This window comes from Coloeus monedula, assembly GCF_965178545.1.
Source record: "Coloeus monedula genome assembly, chromosome: 6".
In the NCBI taxonomy this organism is placed as follows: Eukaryota; Metazoa; Chordata; class Aves; order Passeriformes; family Corvidae; genus Coloeus; species Coloeus monedula.
In genome coordinates, this window is record NC_138786.1 from 60,031,981 (window position 1) to 60,047,554 (window position 15,574).

At 52.9% G+C, this 15,574-nt stretch overlaps 1 protein-coding gene across 1 annotated transcript in view; it reads right to left on the reverse strand.

The window, feature by feature from the left end:
- DAAM1 (dishevelled associated activator of morphogenesis 1) overlaps positions 1-14,814 on the reverse strand; it is a 90,296-nt gene extending 75,482 nt beyond the window's left edge. The window contains exon 1 of the mRNA XM_082283855.1: positions 14,731-14,814. The gene's annotated coding sequence lies outside the window, so the exon portion shown is untranslated. The remainder of the gene's footprint in view (positions 1-14,730) is intronic.
- Positions 14,815-15,574: the final 760 nt, after the last annotated feature.

The window sequence follows — 15,574 nt, forward strand, 5'->3', positions numbered from 1 at the left end:
TGCACCTGGCTTTGGCTTCCAGGCATGGGCTGTTTGGTGTGCTGAAGAGCTGCTGGATGCCATTTTACAGCTTCTTGATGAAAAGGCAAGAGGAGCATTCCCATTCCCCAGCACACAACATTTCCCCAGCTTTTATGCAGCACTTCCCTGCACGCTCATCAGTCAAACCAGGGTCAGGCACTGCCCTTCCACCATGGGTTCAGCAGCTCCCAAACTGCCTCATTTCCTAATCACAGCTGAAAAGGCTTATTCCACGGCTCCAAATCACTGCCTGTGCTCCCCCTCTTCAGATCACCTCCTAGCTCTGAAAATCAGCACCAGCCCGAGGCCCACTTTAGAACAACTCCAAGACGCTGAGTCACGTTGCTGGATGCCTCCGGGATGGTACCCACCGAGGGCTTCTAGGAATGCCTCCGCCTCCTGTGAACTCCCCCGCTGGAAACATTAAAACTACAATTATCTCAGCAGATTAATAATGAGTACAGCATCTCTGGCAGCAGTCTGAGGCAGGGACTCCCAGCAGCAATGAGTTCAAGTTACCAGGGCACACAGGCACACACAGCTGTGTTTGTGGTCCCCGCTGATCAGGTCACCTCCGCCCTGCCACGCTGCCTCACCCCTTTTCCCTGAAACACACCCCATTTCCCTCGGCACTGATCTGTATTTCGATAAACAAACGTGTCTCCTCACATCTATTCACTGAACCCACCACTGAGGGGCTGCCATTCCCACAAGCACTGGCTTTGCAGAATAAAATGCTAATGGCTTTCCCAGTCTCCGGTGTGATGTGGTCCCTTGCCTCCTCCCAGCCCCAGGGCACAGCTCCTGGCTCTCCAGAATCCTCCTGGCTTAGGGACCAAGCAAGGGCAGGGAGGTGAGATCTCATCTTTCCGAGGTGGAAACTGACCCCACAGTGGAGTGCTGCTCTGCTCCAGAGACACCAGGAAAGCACAAACTGCCCTGCCCCTGGAGAGCAATTCTCTGCTTCCCTGAACTAACAAACTCAGGCACTGCCGTAGAAGATGAGGAGCTGATCTTTCAAGTGTCATGCTTTTCCCCTATTTTATCTGAAATTTGGGGCAGGCGCCAATTTCTTCTCTCTGGTGACCTGTAATAGAACCTGAGCGAACAGCATGAAGTTGTGTCAGGGGAGGTTTAGGCTGAATATTAGGAAAAGGCTCTTCCCCCAGAGGGTGGTCAGGCACTGGAAAAGGCTCCCCAGGGCAGTGGTGACAGCACCAGCCTGAGAGAGCTCAAGGTATATTTGGACAACACTCTCAGGAACAGGATGTGATTCTTGGGGTGTCCTGGGCAGGGCTGGAGTTGGACTCAAAGATCGTTGAGGGTCTCTTCCAGCTCAGGACATTTTATGCTTCTATGGTAATTTACCTCCCCTCTCCATCTGTAAGCCAAATCAGGGATAAAGCAGGTCAGTGGCTCATTATTTTAGGAACTATGATGAGACTTTTTTTTTTTTTTTAATTAAAGGGAAACTCATTCACTTAAACATTTCAATTGGCTTAATTATCCCAATCCAGGAGTTTGCTGGTGTGTTTTTTGCTTTGTTTGTTTTTAAATAACAGAAGTAATCATCTCGGGGAGGGCAAACGCCCATTTCTCACCGAAGTCATCCAGGCTTTTCTCAGCATCCTGGGACAGAGGAGCAGGAGAGTGTGAAGGGCTGGCACACCACACCACCAGCACAGAGGTGGATAAGAGGGTTAAATCCAGCTGCTCAGAGATAAGCTGGTTACACACAGAAGGCCAGCAAATGGGGGAATATAGATTTGCCAACCTCCAGCAAATACCTGCATGAGGCACTTGCATGGCTGACACCGGGTATTTAACTCAGAAGTTGCTAATATTAGAGACCCTGAAGCCACATTTCACTAAAGCTCTCCTTATGAACTGCTTTCTTGGCTCCTCTGAAGCCTGCAACAGTGAGGGCTGAAAAGTTAAAATGACTCTTGGCTTTGAGGCCAGCACAGCAGGGAAGATGCAGCAGCACATTTTACCTTTTCTGGTCTTTCAAGGACCCTTGTGAGGCCAAACACAGAAGAGTCTGAGATGCTGCCACACAAGACAAACCTCAGGAGAAAAAGCAACCAAAAGCCCACCCAGCAGCTCTGGCAGAGCAGCCACACAGACAGAACAGGGTGCAAACAGGTATCCCCCAACACACAGCCTCCTGATCTTAGTCCCAGGCACATAATTCCCACATGGTACCTTTGGACTAACACATTAAATTTCACCACTGGCATTTAATTTCCCTTTTGCCTTCCAAGACTAAAACTTCTTCCAACTGCTGCTCAAGCTTTTTATTTTCCTCTGCATCCAGAAATACTGAACTGCTGCTTCTGGGAATTATGCAAAGATGGAGAGAGACCTTTTCGTTGCCCTGAAGCCACCAGCCATGCCCAGGTAGGTGCAGCTCAGCCACTAAACTTCAGAACCTGTCAGGCAGAGCTTATGGCTATGCTGGGATTCCTCATGCTTCCAAAACCTGCATCACACAAAAATCCAGAGCTGCAGACCTCCACACAGCTGCCCATCGAGCATCCCACACCTTGGCCCTGGTCCAGATACAGATATGCAGGAGAGAGCAACACAAGTCTCAGCCGTGGGATGTCCCAATCCCGCTCTTCTCCCAGCTCCATGCAGAGACAGCCAGCTGCATCCCACATTAGTGTGTTTTCCATAATCAAAAAGGGAGTTAGCCTCCATAACCACAACTCAAAGGGTATATTTAGCTCAACTGGAAGACAAAGGAGATCATGTCCACCGCAGATTAAATTAGCTGGGCCTGCTTACGCCAGGAGCGCCCGTCTGCCATCCACCGCAGCTCCCACGGATTTATTCCTAGCTCCACACTTTAGTGGTCCCCCACGGAGGAACAGACATGCTCCATAAAAGCTCTGAAATGCAAAGAGGTGGAAGAGTGGGTCCAACAGGTTCCCAAAGCCTTGGGCAGGACACAGTCTCTCGCAAGGGTCTGTGTCACCTGTCTAGACCCTGGAGCCATGGTACAGGATGAAGTGCAGGAACTCATATGGGGCTGCACCTCCTTCAGCCCACAGTGAGGAAGAGGATGGCAGGGGACAATGGGGGACCCTCTGAAATCACCCTGAAGCCCAGCTCCAGTGTGTCCCCTGCACCCCAGCACAGTACAGGAGGAGAGCAAGGACATTTCCCTCATGGTCTTCAGGACCTTTCCTTCAGATCTTCGCCCCAGGAAGAGGCTCATTTCTCCTGCCTAATTTCCATGGGTATAATTTCGTCCCCCACCTCCTTCGCTGCAGTCTCACGCAACTCAAAGACGCAGCCAAAGACGTGGTTATTTTTACGTTTTCCTCCCAGGAGATGGTATCTCCACGGCGCACAGCTGCCATGCCACATCAGATCACTGCACTGAACTGCCTCAGCCCCACGACAGCAGGATGAAGTCCAGGGGACACCCTGCCACCAGGTATTTTTCTGTCTCACTGGCATCAAAACTCCCCAGCTTTTCAGTAAAGAGCATCCCAAAAAAACAAAACAGCACCAGCCCGGAAGCTTGTTCCAGCCCCTCTCTTCATAACTCCCTCCCAAGCACCAAAACCATCTTCCAGTCATCCAGCTTTAGATTTCTCTGAGGCTTTTGCAGTTGTCATGAACCCCTGGAAGGCACCTGCCTCATCTGGATCCAGGTCTTCACGGATTCAGGATTCCCAAGCTGACCCAAATTTCCCCAGCACTGGAAGTGACTGGGTTTCACCATGCCATGATGTCGAGGTCCACAAGACCTTAACCTCCTTGATATGGCACATGGGCTTCAGCACAACATGGAATGTCCTTGGACCTACATCTCTTATTGCGCACTTTTACACGGGGAGAAGAAAAAAAGCAGCACTTCCATGAATAACCCACGAGCTTTTGGAATTTAAGGAGCGGGGAGATAGAGAACAAAATGCAGGGAAAAGCTGGTTTGTGCACCCCTGGGAGAGGACCAAGCGGGGCACAAGGGTGGTCTGCTGCATATTGCAGCACATCTGCAGCACCCTGCAAGTTCACCCAGTGTTTTCCTTTCCCCCTTGCCCTGAGACCAGTCTCGCCATCATTTGTCCATAACAGCGAGGCTAGGCATGCAGGGAAGAAGGTATCACCTGTGCACAGCTTATCTGTAGCTACTTTACAAATACAAGTGATCATAATGAAATGTTCACACCCTAAAAGAAATCCTAGCGCCCTTCCCCCTCCTACACCTCCCAAAGCAGAGCACAAATCCAGCTGCTCTGCAACCTTATCTTGATGCAGAAACAGTCTGGGACAGAGATAGAAGGGTTCCCCGGAGGCACAGCTTATTAAAGGCATCTTTCCTTAGTCAGTTCTCTTCACAAACACCACAATGAAGCGCCGTTCCCGGACTGGTTTTCATCACAGCAGCAGCAAACACCCCCAGTCTGGCGACGTCGTGTGTCCCCCTGGAAAGCCACAGGGTTTTTCCAGGCTAAAAAGCAACCTAAGACCAGACAGATACACCCAGGCCAAGGCACTCTGGGGGACCAGCAGCTGAGAGTAACAAGGAGCTCCCAGGGATGTCACGGGAATGGGGGCCAGCACAGTAATGAAGTCCACGGGATGTTCCCTCTTTATCCAGCAGCTTTTCCTGCGATGCCACGCCTGCTACCGCAGGGGACTGCACACTTGCAGTCAGAAACTCCTAATCCCAGGTTTCAGGAACCGGAGCTACAAAACAACCACACAAAGAGGCAGCAGCTCACACGCATCCCGGGAACCTCCCCGCAGCCAACGCCTCTCTGTTTATCCAACACGCGATCTTCACTCGTTCAGCTATTTTCATCCCACCCTGCTATTAATGGATGCAGGAGGCAGTTGGGTGAGGCGTTCGACAAAAATCTCATTTAGAGATCAAGACAAGCTTAATTGGTTTCTAGCCAGACCTGCACAAAGATGGGTTACTCCACAAATACAGTTGCTAATCTGCCCATTATACTCCCTAAACTCCCACCCACAAAGAAAAAGAAAATAAAGCAAAGATGCACAAAGGAATGCAGGATTTTGAGCGTGTTACTTCCAGCGAGGAACACATCGCGAGTGGTGAATTCTCCAAGAACAAGGGCTTGGCTTTTCTTTGAAGGAAAAGGATAACCAAGCAGTAAACAAAATAACAAAAAGACCTAACATAGATTAAATCTGCATTTTCCACAGGCAATCCCCAGCCATTTTGGGCTGAAGAGCATTTCCAGCAGCTATTGTTTCTGTGGGCAGGCAGAAGCAGGGGAAAAGTTTACAAGGCCAAGGAGATGTCATGTCACAAGTGACAGAGTAGAAAGGATGGGGAACCTCGTGATTAAAAAGCACAGGACTGAAACCCTGGAGAGCTGAATTCACTTCCGAACTTGGCTGTAAAAAAAAAAAAAAAATTAAATTCGCTAATTTCCTGTGTGATCACATCCTAGATGATTTATTCAAAATCTGGTGTTGAAAAGCCAAAGGAGGGGGAAGGAAGCAGGAGGAGGAAGGGGAAGACACGGTCTTGTGAGCTTTTAATAAGCTTGGGGTTAGACCAGCACTGGCAAGCTGTGAACACGTATCTATGCTGGGCACTGCATGACATGGAACTGGTGCTGGAGAAGCACAAAGCATCCCATGAGCTCTCAGCTAAGTGACTGCTCTGCCCTGCTGCTCTGCCCAGGTGTGTGCCATGGGCTCACAGCACCACAGCCCCAACAGCAGCTTCTGTAACGCAGGACTCCCAACAGAAACACAGCCATGTGCAAAATGGAAAGGTTAGGGATGGTTTTCCCCCCTGGAGCTACACGAGAATTTAGAAACAAGAGCATAAAGCTGTCCCCCGAATGCAGCCTGTTCTCAATCAGACACAGCCCAGTTCCAGCGCTGCAGAGCGGCTGCAGCGGCGGCACAGGTAGAGGCAGGCAATGAAAGGGTCGTTTGGTCACAACCTTCTCCCCTTGTGCAGCAGCCCGGGACTCCCAGCTCCAGCGGAGAAGGCCTGTTTATTTTCCTGAAAGCCAGCCAGTTCTGCTAGGCGGGAAGTGCTGCACCCAAGGGAGAGCTGAGCTGCAGATCCTCCAGCAGGACAGAGCCAAAAACAAGGCCAGCGCCAGAAAGAACAGCAGTCCTGTGCTTGGGACCTTTACAGCAACATCCCTTGAGCTCCAGGGCACCTTTCCGGGGCCTTTTGCAGCAGGTGAGTTTGGAATGGCCCAGAGAGACACAGAGGTGTCTTTCCAAGACCTTCAGCCACAACTGGTGCTTACAAATCCAAGGCTTGGTGCAAACAGCAGCCCGGTCTCTGGCCTTGGACAAGAGCTTCCAGGCATGAAGATACAGGGCTGGTGCTGTCCCAAAATGGTGCTGTGGGAAACCCAGGGTGAAGAGATTCAAGCTTTTCCTTTCAGCAGTGAGACAAGCTGTAATTAACAGCACTGAGTCCATCCCAGGGGCTGGATAAGGACATTCCCGTGACATATCTGACAAGGTGACTGTTGGATGTGTTTTCTTTGGCTTTTTTCCCCCCTGGAAAAATGAGCACCCATTTTTCACAGGTCTTTTTGCTCCCAACTCCATGTTGCCTGGAGTCAGTTTCCCAGAGTAAGGGATACAATTCAGAACACACTATAACAGCCCATTACCACAGCTGGAGCTTGGGTCTTGCCATCCCCAGGGATGGATCCCTCCTTAATTGTCCAACACCCCACGGCATACTGGGGATGCCAGACCCCAAAGACACAGTCTCGCCCTGATTTTCACCAAAACGAAAAACATAGTCCAAACCACAAGGCAAAGGTAAAAGAAAAACATGAGGCAACAGAGCTACAGCTGTGAGACACATCATCACCACTGTCTCACGTGTCTCTCATCTAGTTCAGTCTCATCCCCAGAGCAAAACCAACAAAGCTTCCTGTGATGCAACTAAAAGCAATCCTTTGGAAATCAATTCAGAGAATTTTGAGGCTGAAGTCCCTCTATACTCTCTTGTTCTCAGGATGAAAGCTGTCACGCTATAGAATGGCTTGAAAAGCCTGGATGTAAGATAAGTCCTGGTGTGCCAACTAAGGAAATGACACAATTTCGTGACTAGGTAACCCAAATCACGGCCTGTCACACATCACTGCACTTTGAACACAACTATGACCACCACTGCATCAATTAAGAACTGACAAATTTTGCTGAACCCGGTAAGTGGAAAAGCAGCACGTAATACAGAAGTAAGTAGGGAAAAAACGATGAGCATAAAGGCACAATTCCAGCCCCAGTCCCAAAAGCAGACCGACTATAGGGATTACAATATTTAGCATGCTCCAAAAATTTTCCTCAACATCTTTTTGCTCCCTGTGATGGGCAGGGATTTCTCATGGCTCCGGAGCCACCAGTTATTTCACATGCAATTTGCCAGCAGCACTCTCCATGGAAAAACACATGGAGCTCATAAATGGATCTGAGTGGTCCCCAAAAAGCTTCCAGTCTCTTTGCAGGGTGTCTCCAAAATGCTGGGACAAGGAGATGGCACAATGAGGTCTGAAAACCAATCTCCCAGACCCAGAGAGCTTTGGTAAGCAAATGGCTTGCGAAAAGTTTCTGTCAGAACACCCATTTGAAGCGCTGGCATTGTAAACAAGGTTGCTCCAGAGGCACCTGGGATTAGCACTGTTCAAACAGTCCTTGGCATGATTTACCAGAGCGCCCAGGAACAGATTTGCAAGTTCAGCTTTTCTCCTGCCTGACGCTTGCCCAGCACCACGGAACAACACCCGAGCTCCCACAGCCTTAACCCTGCTGTCTCCTACACGGAGGCTGAGACACAGGGATGGGCATGGCAGGAGCCCTGCGCTCGACTGTAGGACTTGATGGAAGAAGAAAACCCAAGGAGGCATCACCGTGGGGCTGCTTTTTTCCGTGTTGCTGGATGGGACCCAGCACCAGGCTGTCCATGAGCAAGCTGGGTGAGTGTCCCTCTGAAGAGGCACAGCAGCTGAAAGCGATGCATGGGATATGCAAGGAGAAAGGTGCCAGGCCATACAGGGCAGCTGAGAAACACCAGGCACCCAAAAGGCTTACCCTGATATCAAGGCACAGAGCAGCCTCTCTTCCCCGAACTGGGCACACAAGCCAAGACACTCCTCATGCCTCGGGGGCAGAGGGAAGGAAACCTCAGTCAATGAAGCGTCCTTTGCATTCGATTCCTGTGGAAGCGAGGCACGGCAAAGGTATCCACCTTCCCTGACACATCTCCCCCATCCTCAGCTCTGGCGAGATGCTGCTGTGGTTTCCAGGAACAGCAGCATGAAACAACAGGAACATGAAGGATGACTGGAGTCACGGGAGGGAAAGCTTTACACAAACAGATTTACAGTCACTTCCATCCACACAAGCATCCTTGAAGGAAACAGCTGCACCAGACCGTGGCTGACGCAGACTCCCCAGGACGGGACACGAGTTCACAGCTCCTCTAAGCACCATTCATTAAGTTGATGCTGAGGCCAAGCAAAGAACAAGCACTCAGAAAAAAAAAAAAAAAAACAAAACACCACACCTCATGGCTAGGTAAAAGTCAGATGGATGTGCAGCTCCAGAGAGCCGCCTCAGAAAGGTCTGGACAAAAGAAACACTCAGGAGCAGCAGCAGGGCAGACCTACCATGGACTGAACTCTATGTCACACAACCATCTGAGCAAGAAAACGTCCCCCTGCACTGCCTCCATGGCCATGCCACAGCAAACAATTCATCTTGCTTGTCTGGGGTGGGGAAAATGGTCTCTGGACTGTTTCTCAGTCCTCCTCCTCCTCCCTGCTGGAGCTGAGAGGAAAGCCTACCAACAGAGTTTGCCTGTAACAGGCACCAAGCTGCTAAAAAATCACCTGAGCAACATAAAACATTTTTCCACACCCCCCCCTGTAACGCACTGCATCCTCCTTCTCACACCTCAGACCAGAGTGGCTGCAGATCCCAGCCCTGAACGATGCCCCTCTGAATCCCCCACTTCCACACTCCACTTTTCTTTGATTTTAATGACAAGTACTGTCCTCTCCTCCCAGCCCAAGTGGTGCAAAGCTGGCTCCCAGGTGCAGAACACAGTCCCAGCTCCCCTCCCCTGCAGCCTCAACGTCGGGGCAGTTGTGTTCCTGTCCAAAAACAGTGTGAGGATTCTCCCGCTTAGTGACAGTCTACCCTCAAATGCTCAACCCTACAACCTCTGCGAATGCCCTGCTCGCTAGAAGGGGAGGCAAGCTGATCCTCGCTCTTGCAAAGCATCGAAGGAACCAACACCCTGCAGAGCCTTCCCCAAAAGCTGCCAAGCTCCATAGCTCAGTTTTGCATATTGGTACAGAGCCCAGCTGCTGGTGTTTCACACACCACCCCCCAGAGTCTGCCTCTGAATGGCACGATTTTGAATTGCTTCCTCCTGCCATACTGCCCCAAGGCAGGATCTGCCAGCAGCCCAGCCCACTGCACGGGAAACAGGATGAATGCCCCATGTGAAAGACAAGCAGCAGGGAGCAAGGAACACCAGGAGATCCCACTGTGTTTTCCTCTGCTCTCCTAGGGCTGGGCACAGGTCAGGTGGATTAATTGGGTCCTTCCCCTCCCTTTATCTCACTGATCTCTGGCTGTTGCCAAGTTGTTTTGAGCTTTGGCACGGCTGCTTTCCACCCAGGGCCTGCGCAAAAGGGGATGAGGAGCCTCAGCGCAGAATTCCTGGCAACAGTCCAAACCCAGAGGTCGGTAATTGGGTCACTGGGTTCAGCTTCTGAAAACCGTCCCTTCAGGAGGTGTGGTAAAAGCAGGCACAGTCGCCTTCACCACCGCAGACAGAGCCGGACGCTCCTGCGGCTCCTCCACCACACCCTCCACACCTTATTTCATTACGCTCTCATAAAAGCACTCGGTGGCACAGGGACAGAGCAGCCCTGGCTTCCACGCAAGCTGCGTGCATGGGGGAGACATGATTCAGGTAAGCAGCACATAGCTGAAAGCACATCGCTATGCAGTGCTCAGCCCCAGGAATGCAGAAGGGAAACATGAAGCCACTTGTCTGGCACGGCAAATAACCCTTCAATCATCCGCCAGGCCCTGCCGGGGAGCTCTCGGCACTCTGGGTTGGGAAAGACGAGGATGTCTCCAGCTAGCAACACACCAGCTCTTACCAACCGCACAACAACGCGTTGCTGCGCTTCCTCCCTGTCCGTAAGTGAGCTCCAAATACAAAAAATAAAAATCCAAGCAGCAGCAAAGGAAGTGGCAGGTACTCCAGAAGAGGTGAGGTTTGAAGAGCAACCAGCATTAGCACCAGCCAGCACTGGCAGGATGAGCAGCTGGTGGGTAAGAACACGCCTGTCCAACAGCGCCCTGCCAGTGGGTCACGGCAATGTTTTGGACACAGTCTCTCAAGGCAACTCAGTCATGAGGAGCAGAACATCGAGAAACCTACTGAGTCACGGTCATACCGACTCACCAGTGTCTCTAGGCTGGGCCACCCCATCCAGTTTGGCTGACTCAGGAAGGCACCATGAGCAACCTCCTTGCCCAGGTGCTCCAGGCAGCACAAACTTCCTTCATTTAACGCATTTACAACAAACTCCCCCCAAAAGGCTGGGGGTGAACGCAGGAGGGAGCACAAACAGGACGGGGTAATCGGAGACTCACGTGAGGGCACAGAGGTTGCTCCAGACCTGGGCACAGCATGGGACAGATGCCCTTGGGAATGACCCCACCTGACCCCACCATGAGGAAAACACAGGCCAGATGTTCAGACAACTTCAGGCATTAATTTGGTTAATTTGCTATAATTCAGGTGGCTGGTGTTCAGGCCACACCAATCATGAAACAAAGCACTGTCAGCTCAGATCCTGAAACTCTTCACTCAACTAACCACGTCCTCATGGTCTGCCAGGCCGCTTCTCTCATTTCCATCTCCTTTGGTTTTCTTCTCAGTGGCCACAAAGATCTGAAAGCTTTATGACTCACTGAGCCAAGATTTTCTGTGCTACCCCAGAACTTCTGGTTCCTCAGTGTATTCCAGAATGCTATGACATGCCACAAGGACAGAAGATAGCGAGTGCAAATGGTCTCCTGAGAGGGCAGGAGGGTAAGTAGGCACCAGCATAGCTTTTCTCCCAGTTGAGGAAGAAAGGAGAGAAGAATCAAAGGCAAAGAGCAAATCACAACATGTATCTGGCAAGGAGCTGTGGAGCCTCTAATTTCTGCATTAAATAGAAAGTCGGAAATCATAGAATCACAGAATGGTTTGGGTTGGAACAGACTTTAAAGACCATCTAGTTCCAACCCCTTCCTCTAGTTTAGGTTGCATAAAGAATATGTCATGAAAGGTGAGCGAACTAATCCAATACTCAGAAGAGCTTCTGCTGGAATATTTAACAACTTTCCAACCCTTAACTAGTTGTTTCTCTCATCCCCTAGCATGGTAAACACATAGAGCGAGTAAATCTATGTGACTTACCATCTAAATTAACCAACACACAAGTCAGGATCAGGCATTCAGTATTTCTGCCCCAATTTACAGCCCTTTGCTCAGATCAGCTCCTTTTTTTTCAGGATGGTACTTGACATCTGTTGTGTTGCATGAGTGAAAAGTACATATATGATTATCTTAAAAGAAAGAGGGGGAAAAAAATCAATATGGACATGATTTGAATTTTATGGCATTCAGCTGCCACAACTTGCAACTAAACAGCTGTCCCAGCAGGTCCATGCAAGCTTAACAGCACAGCAGTAAAACACACGGTTTTTCTTTCCCTTTTAAAAGGGTTTTACTTATATAAAAAAAGTATATTTTTATAAGAAAATAAATTGCAGGTTGAAGAATCGTAGTTAGGTCACACTCAATTCCAGCAGAACAAGCACATCCTGCTTCACATGGCCTCACCAGTCACTCCACGGCAGTGGCAGCTTTCTGAAGCCAAGTTAAGATATTTAATTACCAGCATCAAGTCAGAAACCAAAGCGTCCAACAAAATCCTCATTTGTGAGCGAAGCCTGCAGAAATGTCGTTGAGCAGGCTTTGGCAATCTGCAGAGCTGACAGCTGGATGCCCTGGCTTATCGACTGCTAGAGCACAGGCGGAAAAAAGCTCTGAATAGTTGCAGTGCCGAGCAAGCCTTCAAGGCAGCCCCGCCAGCCTCTTAGAAAGGCTCACAGAAATAGGCAAGCTTCATTTATTAATACTTCAGAGATAAAAGTGGCCATGTAGGAGCAGCTCAGTGGGTGTCTGTGCAGGAGGAGGATGGGCAGAAGACCACCCGCTCTGGGTTGTGCATCTGTCAGGATCCCCATGCAAACAGTTCAGGTTATAAATGCACCAGGTATGTTTTCAACTTGGGCATGTGGTGGGCTGCTCCAAGTGCATCAGCCAAAGACCTTTAAGGATGAACCCAGCAGGGATAGTCAGTGCATGGAAACTTCAAAGCAGGAAGATGGAGCGAGAGGAGCCACACTCCTGGCTGGCTGACAAACAGAACTTGTGGGAAGCCCAGCTGCCCAACAGCTCCATGTCACCCCTGCCTCGGGTTCCTCAGCTGTGACATGACAGTGCGGGAAAAAGAGGAGGAAAAAACCAAAACAAAGCACAGAAGCACAGGGAGATAAACATGATCCAGTTAGACCGGCTGTCCCCAGGTCTTGCCTGTCCTCACCGGAGGAGCCAGCCTGCCATGGCTGTCCCTTTCCTGCTCCCTCCTGCACCCCTGCCACAAACAAAGGGTCAGATAAGGAGCCAATTCAGGTCAAGACCGGTTTGACTCTGTTTCAAGCCCAAGGGAGCGGATTCAGTGCTGATTTTACACCTCACCCATCCTGTTTGCCTCCCCGGGGCAGAGGCCAGGACATGGAGCAGGGTGCACGCCTGGCTGGCTGGACCCAAAAATCCTGAGGCCGTGTCAGGGCACTGCCGGCAGAGCCACACACCAGCTGAGCACTGGCCAGAGCCGGGAAGCGTCACTGCTTCCTCCTGTTCCGGTGTCACACAACGTGGGGCGGTCGGAGATCGTGGACTTTGGCTTTTGCTTCCTGCTCCTGACAGAGCAGGGGCAGGTCCCGGCACATGCCCATGGGGAGAGCAGGGCGAGTCACTCATTAATCGAGGAACAGCAAGGTGGATGTCTGACCCTCGGGGCTTGGGGGAAAACACACGCCAAAACAAACTCCAGTGCTCATGGAAAAAGGTCCAGATGCTGCAGGACCCATTTACTTCCAATGGGACTCAAAGAGGAGCAGGCAGGGAATGCCAATAGCTTTGGAATAGCTTTGTTTTTGGCAAGGGAGGATAACAAGGTTGCACCACGGTTCACCACTGAGGCATTAATACACATCAGCACCTGATTTTGTATGCAGTCTCAGAATCAACCTCCAGAGAGGGGAGAAAAAGGAAAACACCGGTTTCTCCCTCTCCATGCTGCCGGGAGAAGCTGGCTGGCTGTACAATGCCAGGCATCTGCAGTGTTCAGGCCTGGTCAAAGCCACTGAGGCAGCCTGTGCCATGGGCTCCCCTCTCCCCAGCACCTGGAAAAGGGGACTTGGCTGCACCCCATGATCTTCCACCTGCCTCTGGTTTCCACAGGGAGCCCCTTGCCCCCAGTTTGGCAGCACAGCCCTGTTGGTTCACATGGCTTTTGTCAGGAGGCACATTATCATCCATCTTTGCCTTAAATTAACCTTGATCACTTAAGGATGCAGAAAGACTGTTTCACACCAGCCCCAATGCAAGAGGCAGCATGATGTGAAAGACACACGAGCATTGCAGACCCCAGGGACAAAACCTCCCTGATCACACTGAAGACTTTGTGCCAAGCAAAAGATCAGGATCCAACCACAGCCATCGCAAACCAGTGGCTGTGGGTGCCAACCCCCGAGGCTCCATGCAGCAAGGGCATTGTCCCTCCTCCCTGCAGACCCCTGACCGGAATCTCCCAGAATTTCTGGGTGGCTTCAGCCAATGACAGACCGCACCTCCCCACCTGGTGCCTGAGCCACACACCTGCTTGTAGCCAAGCCATAGCCCAACACCGGTACATGCCAAAATCCTACTCCCACCCCAGCTCCCACATCAAAGCATCGGCTGGACCAGAGCACGCCTGCAGCAAAATGTGTGACACCAGCACCAGAGGCTTGGCACATACAGACGAGGGGGCTGCCCCAACTGCTGTGCCTATGGCGAGGCACTCAGGAGGCTGAGACCCCCCAAAGCCCGCGGGAGCCCCATCAGGGGGGTCATATTGGTGGTGTGGGAGTCGCCGCAGGGGTGGGAGCCGCCGTGCCAGCCGGCGCCGGGGCTGCAGCAGCCTCCGGAGGCGTTGCCATGGAGAAGGCAGCGCAGCAGCAGCATCCCGCATCCCACGCCCCCGCGTGGGCGCCCCCTGCTCGGCGACCACCGGGCCGGGCACCGCCTGGGACACGCCGGGGCCGGGGACACGCCGTGCTTCGGGGCGCCGGCAGCGAGGCGGACGCCGCGGGGCCCGGGCGATCCCCCCGGAGCAACAGCTCCACGCAGCGCCCGGGGCGGGGTGGGACGCGGGCTCGCCTCCCTCCCCACGGCTTGGAAAAGGCAGAAAAGCCCTGGCCCCCAGCCCCACTGCCGGCGGTCCGGAACCCCTCCCCAGCACGGCCGCGGGGTACGGGAGAAGGGCAACACGCTCCGCCAAAAGCCCCCAGAAGCCGAAAGGGGAGGAGCGCCGAGGGGCTCGGAGGACTCACCGCAGCGCGGCCGCCGTTCCTGCCGGGGCGGAGGGCTCGCTCCCCGCGGTCCGGCCGCCGTTCCTGCCGGGGCGGAGGGCTCGCTGCCCGCGGTCCGGCCGCCGTTCCTGCCGGGGCGGAGGGCTCGCTGCCCGCGGTCCGCCCGCCGTACCTGCCGGCGCGGCGCTGCGCTGCGCGGCGCGGAGCCCGCCCGGCCCCTGCCCACAATGGGCCGCGCCCGCCCCGCCCGGCGCGCTGGCGTCAGCGCCCGCCCGCCGCCGGGAGTTGTAGTGACGCGCGGGGCGGGGGCTCCGCAACCGGGGGTGCCGTTCTGGGGGTACCGCACCACGGGCACCGCACCGGGGGTACTGCCGGGGGTGCCGCCGGGGGTGCCGCACCAAAGGTACCGCACCAAAGGTACCGCACTAGGGATGCTGCAAAGGGTGTACGGCACCGGGGGTACAGCAGTCGGGACAACGCACCAGGGGTACCGCACCCGGGGTGCCGCACCGGGGTTTCTGCACCGGGGACACCGCACCGGGACCCCCGCGCGGAGCGCTGCGGGCCCCGGCACTGCCCGTGCTGCAGAGAAGGCGGAGGGCAAGCGGGAGGGTCCCGCTGCCGCCGAGCGGTGAAGATAAAGTTTCACCCGGCTGGCGACATGGGTGACACGGACATGCGGGGTCTGCGTCGCAGCTGCCTGGCAGAGGCCTCCCAAGCTGTGGCATTCTCTTGGATTTAAGAAATCAATTTTCCAGGGGTTCCCATTTCATGCGAATCAGAGCAGCAATTGGATACACGGTTGGATTCCCACACGCATGGGAATAACCTCGCTGCATGAGATGGCAGAAGGAGCAGTTAGTGG